This window comes from Bubalus bubalis, chromosome 1, assembly GCF_019923935.1.
Source record: "Bubalus bubalis isolate 160015118507 breed Murrah chromosome 1, NDDB_SH_1, whole genome shotgun sequence".
NCBI lineage: Eukaryota > Metazoa > Chordata > Mammalia > Artiodactyla > Bovidae > Bubalus > Bubalus bubalis.
In genome coordinates this window covers 156,743,964-156,750,498 of record NC_059157.1, presented here as the reverse complement: position 1 = coordinate 156,750,498, position 6,535 = coordinate 156,743,964, and positions in this window count along the sequence as shown.

The window sequence follows — 6,535 nt, the reverse complement described above, 5'->3', positions numbered from 1 at the left end:
TAGTTATATAGGAGGGTGTTAGGGTTTTACCTGCAGTGTTAACAGTGGCTGTAAAATATTGGGTAGCTTTCTATTTAAAAAATTGGCTAAAGGTGTTTGTGTTTCCAAAATTAAAGTCATATGTATGTACACACACATGCTTATTTGATTTCTTACTCATTCATATTTGATCAAAACTGTTCTCAATTTCTTAAAACATAAATTGTCTTTACTAATTTAATACAGCAGTTGGATCCTTTTCATTGTTTTTAACTGTTAGCAGAGTTGATGAAACCCATTAAAGGAGATGTTTATATTAGCGAATTACCAATATGAAGATTAGAGGAATTAACGTGTTCAGAAACTGAACTCAGTAATTATTCTCAAGTACACATTGCTCTGGTAGCTGGATCCTTTCAAATTGATGACCTAGTCTGGCTTTCTGCTGAAGGGGAAGACTTTGGTTCAGCTGTATTTTGTAAAATTTTTTCTGTTTTACCATAGCTCAAAACAAAAATATTACAAAGTTTTTATCTTGCACTCTCATAGATCTGTCATTTTATGTTTAAAAAAAATTCTACCTTTATCAAAAGGTCTAGTTCACACCACAGCTAAGGTTTTTCTTAGAGTGTTAGTGAATTTCTTTAATGAGATATAGACTTTAGATACTAGTAAAAGAAGCTAGGAATCCCACTTAAACCTCACTGCTAAATACTGTGTTGAATTCTAATAAAATGTTTATATATTTCAGGATGCTATTCCCTATGCAGCTGTATATTACTGTTCTTTTAGCCAATATGTAACCTGCCAACACATACACTTGAAAAAAATTACATAGACAAAACTATATTTTAAAATACCCACTTAATGTGGCTACCTTAAATGGCGGAGAGAGCCTTTTGTCAAGATGCCTCTACCTAATTATCTTAGAATATTGATATTTGCTCTAAAGGAAGAGTTCAGTGGAATAAATTTTAGAACTAATAGGCAAAGTACAAGAAAATTCCATCTTCTGATTCTTTTGGAAAGCAGCTTCTATTGCAGTGTGAGTGGTGAGGATGTAATGAATTGAATACTTATTTATAGTCCTTATTTTGCAGAGTGCGTGAATGAACAGTTTGAGAACCATGGAGTCTCAGTATCTTCATTTTTTTTTCTTCTCAGTTTAGTTGTCTTTGAAGAGTATGTCTAAAATATGCCTAAATTGTGTCCTTAACATTTTTGAAAGTGTTGTCTTTCTTGGTTTTGACATTTGAGAATTGTAATGTTTTACAAAAATATAGATATTTAAAATTTTTAATGCATCTTTGTAGGAGTGTAGAAACATATACCATATATTACATAAAGTATATGTGTATAGAATGTGCCTCAATTTGAGTTTGATGTATACTTCCATTCACTTGGGAGCTTGTTTTGTCAGGTACTTGTTGCTACAGAAGCTTAAGACTTTCCCATGCTTTTTAGACCTGTATGTAGTGGTGAGCATTTTAATTTATTGGCTTTAGACTACGCTAAACGTGCTGTCTATACATTTACTACTATATTAATTTCTCTTTGTAAAACAAGGGAAAAGTTTCATACCACACTCATGTAAGCGATGATCTTTGTTAAGTAGATGGTGATGGCATGGCCATCCTTGAATGTGTTTTCAGAGTTCGGAGATGTCACTCTGTTAGGCAGAAAGAGGGAATCAGCATAGCTCACATTAGTTAGTGGAGGGCTATAATTCAGCCAAGGGTTTGAATTGTGTCCTGTTGGGAGTGCGTTCTGGATGAGCCAAAAGGGCTGGAGAAGCTGGTGGGTAGGCAAGCTACTCTGTCAGAGTGACACAACCCTTTTCCCTTGCTGTGAGTAAGGTCTATAGTCAGTCACATATACTTTTTCCATGATACTCTGTGTGGTTCAAGTGACCTGCTATATGTTTGAGAAGGCATTTAGTATAACTTTAAGTCCCTCCGCAACCTAACCCTCGCCCAGCATCAGGCTTAGATTTGCCCTCTGCGGCCAGGTCCGCTTGTGGGTTCTTCACGCCCCTGCTGTTGCATGTGTCACCCTTGCCTCTACTGCTCCCCTTGCTCAGAGTGTGGGCTCTAGGGTTCTTAATGTCTGCAAACAGTCACAACTTTAAATAGAGGGTTGGGAAGGTCCCCTGGAGAAGGAAATGGCAACCCACTCCAGTACTCTAACCTGGAACATTCCATGGATGGAGGAGCCTGGTAGGCTACAGTGCATGGGGTCACTAAGAGTCGCACACGACTGAGCGACTTCACTTCAATACATGGTCTCCTCTGTGAAAACTTAACGTCTTTTCCAAGCTTCAACTATGTGTTGAATTCCATGACTATTTGTTTATCATTTCTTATTTCTCTTCTACTTGTTTACAGTTCTTTTCTTCAGCCAGGCTGTAAACTTTTGAAGGCAAGATCAATGATTTACTCATCTTTGAACTCTCAGACCCTGGTTTATAAAATGTGAAAATGGAACGCTTTTTAGAAACCTGCAGGAAGAGCGTAAAGCTTTCTTTAAAGGAGGACATGTCTGATAGTAGAATTCCAAATTAAGACACTTAAGTGAAAAAGCTAAGCTCAGGCAGATCTGGCCTATACCCTTGTGATACCACCAAATGGGAAACCACTTACATTTTTTTATTACCTGTAGCTTTAAGCCTTTTGTGTTACAGCCCTAAGTGTGCTGCTTTGTTTTTTTAAAACAATATTTTTTAAACTCTAGACAGTATGGTCTTTTTTTTTTTCCATAAATTCTGTTTGAATTATAAATTAAAATGTGAATGCTTAGAGAATAGCATTCAATTATTGGTATTTGTTCAATTAGATTGGGTGTTTAAGGGCTTCCCTGTCTGAGAAACAGTAAACCACAGAATTCAAAGTGGAATGGTGGTCCTGACTTAAGGTGTTCTGAATGATTTCCATGGTGCTTATGGGTAGTCCAGTTGAGAGTTCAGGTTTTCTTTAGAAACTGTCTATAATCCTTCTTCAGTTCTTTAGTTCTGCTCTTTAGTTCTCTGGACATATTATAAATACTCTTTTTCACAAGATAAAAGCAGAATTTTGGAAAAGTTTAGGCAGTTAATCTTGAGTGAGGATTTCAATGCTGTTTTTCATCTTTTGCTGCTGCAGAGACACTAGTTCGTTACTCACAAAAATAATGTGTTTATCATATGGTTTATTTTTGAGCACCAATATATTGCTGTGTTGCCTGGCAAAATGTGAGACAGCCATAGACTGTATGTATATTATGGCTTAATGGTATAAGAGCAGGAGAGATTTATTGTCTGTTATATTAAACATTTTGCATTTATTCAGTAAGGGGAAGGTATATGTAACTTGACATTTATTATCCTCCAAAAAGTAAACATGGGTTCATTCATGGCAGTAACTACTGGTTGCACACTTGTTCTGTGCCCGCCTTGCACTGTGCTAGACTCCAGAGAATGAGGCTACAAGCCTGGAGGAGATGGTTTTATGATTGATTGCTGTTGGCTCTCTCACCATACCCAGTTCTCCACACGTATATCCACTTTGTTTTCAAATGACTGTTTCTCTTCCCAGGGTGTCTCATCAGTCTGTTCCTTTCCATTCCCAGCTTCAACCATAGTGCAGGGCCTCAGTTATCTCTGATTGTCTCACTGTAGTAGCAACCTAGGGGGTTATCTCTGCCCCTGGTTTCTTCCCTATCCAAGCTAGTATCTCTATTTCCAAACACAGATCATGGACTCATAAAATGTTCTGGCCACCTTGTTTGCTTAAAACACATAAATAACTTACTGTGTCTATACGCCCAGACTGCTTTCCATAGCACATGATTATTTTTCATCTTCTGCAGATTATCCTGCAGCCATTGGAACTCCTCAGACTTTAGGCATCTTTCTGCTCCTGTGTGTGTCCAGGCTGTGCTCTGCCTAGGCTGGTGTGGTATGAAACTGGCTTGTGCTTTAAGGCCCAGTTCAAGTCACCTCTCCTAGAAGTCTTCCTCAGCTCCTTCAGGTCAGAGCATGTGCTCTCTCCTCTACATTTTCATAGCACATTATGTGCATTTGTCTTATGGTTTTTGTTACATTCTGCTCTGCAGTTTGCTTGTCTGTTTCCCACATGTTAACTTGGTGAGAACAGAAAATGGGTCTTGACTTTTGTGTCCCATCAACACCTGTTAACAGTGTTTGGTCTGTAGCAGTCTTCAGCAAATGCTTGCTTGATGTTACATTCCATGTTTGTTATTCCTTGCTTTGTGGCCCCCAGACTGTCTTAGTTTTCATAAATTACCAGCACTGATGCTTAAAAGGGAAACTAGACACTTGTCACCCAAACTTAATCTGTGCGTGTGTGCATGTGTGCATGCTCAGTCATGTCCAATTGTTTGTGATGCCATGGAGTGTACCCCACCAGGTTCCTCTGTCGATGGGATTTTCCTGGCAAGAATACTGGAGTGGGGCTTCCCTGGTAGTTTGGTGGCTAAGAATCCTCCTTGCAATGCAAGAAACACTGATTCAGGAAGATCCCACATGCCATGGTCAACTGAGCCCATGCTCTGCAACAAGATAAACCACTGCAATGAAAAGCCCACACACCAGAACTAGAGAGTAGCCTCCACTTATTCCCACTAGAGAAAGTCTGCGCAGCAATGAAGACCCAGTGCAGCCAATAAATATATCAGTCTTAAAAATACTGGAATGGGTTACCATTTCCTCCTCCAGGGGACCTTACTGACCCAGGGACCAAACGTGCATCTCCTGTGTCTCCTGCATTGGCAGGTATGTTCTTTACCACTGAGCCACCTGGGAATCCCACACCCAAACTTAATAGGGGTTGGGTGATAAAGGTGAAAGGTGATTTGTGTGTAACAGGCAGGTAAGCAGAGTAGAAGTAACATGGATAGGGAGTCCGGAGGTGGTTTCTCGAGCTTCATCGGTTATCAGTTGTGTAACAGACAAATTACTTAATCTTTCTGAAAGTTTTCCCTCACTTGTAATCAGATGAAAATACTACCTACTAACTAGGACTGATGTAAGACTAAATAAGATTAGATGTAGTACCTAGTGCAGCTGCTGGCACATAGCAGTTTTCCTGGACTGGTTCTATTCTGTGTGACCCTCCATACCCCTAAACAACTGACTAGAATGGACAAAGGCAGTCTGTTCATAGACTGGCCAGTGAGCTGAGATGTGGCTTGACATGAAGGTCTTCTCTCAGGTAGAGGTGATTATTATTTCCTGGCTTGGGAATTTAAACTAGAGGCTTTTGAAAAACTGAGTTATATAAGGATGTGGGAACTTAAGATAAATTAGAGTTGGATCCTGAGAGGCTGTGTTGGCCCTGTGTAAGGTGATATTATAAGTAAGCAGGGGGAAGTGGTTACATGAGAATGGAAGAGATGTTCAGGAAGGAGCAGGAATATGGAGGATTAGGGGTGGGGGGAGAGGTGTGGAGAGGGAGGGAGGGAAAGCAAGAGAGTGAGTGGACTCAGTTCTTAGTAGCTTTTAGTAGTTTTCCAGAAGGGATGAGTGGCCCTCTGTGTCTTGCCATAGAAGACAGAAGAAGTGCCATCGTGTGGTATGTGGGCTTTATTGCTTTTACCCCCTATCCTTCGAGGGCTAGTTAGGCAGCTAATTAGGCTAGTTAGTCCAGCTAGTTAGGCAGGTTCATGCAATGTCTGTAGAACTGATGGCTGGTGAGCTTATCTAGAAGGGGAATTAATGAAGAATTGTCTGCAATGTGGTCTCTAGGTCCACTTGCCCCCAGGACTCGGGGTCCTTTCAGCATCTGAGAGTCATGACAGAAGCAGTCTTTGTTTTCCTGGAGAGCTCCAATGTGATCACTTGGGGCACTAGTTCCCAGTCATGACTTGCATGATGGATAGGAACTTGGCAGTAGGACCACAAAGAACCAGACCAAAGAGTGAGGAGGGGAGTCCACAGATTATGCCATTTATAGTGGACATTAAATGATCAAAAGGGGGGCTTCCCTCATAGCTCAGTTGTAAAGAATCCACCTGCAATGTAGGAGACCCTGGTTTGATTTCTGGGTTGGGAAGATCCACTGGAGAAGGGATAGGCTACCCACTCCAGTGTTCTTGGGCTTCCCTTGTGGCTCAGCTAGTAAAGAATCCACCTGTAATGCGGGAGACCTGGGTTTGATCCCTGGGTTGGGAAGATCCCCTGGAGAAGGGAAAGGCTACCCACTCCAGTATTTGGCCTAGAGAATTGAATGGACTGTGTAGTCCATGTGGTCTCCAAAGAGTCGGACACGACTGAGTGACTTTCACTTTAAATGAACAAAACTTGAAATTTGAGAAACAAAGGGAGGAAAATATCTTAGTTCATTTTTGCAGTTTAGACAGTGAAACTCTGGCCTAGTAAAATCTATCCATCCTTGTCTTAATAATTCAGAAATGGTGTAGGGGTTTACCTAAGTGTCCTTTTTGCATAATAAGGGTTAAGCACTCCCCAGATCTCCAGTTCCCCTTCTGCTTCCTCCCATATTGACTGAGGCACAGAACTCTTTACCAGCTTAGTTTTTGATTCAGCCTCAAAAAGAGTTCC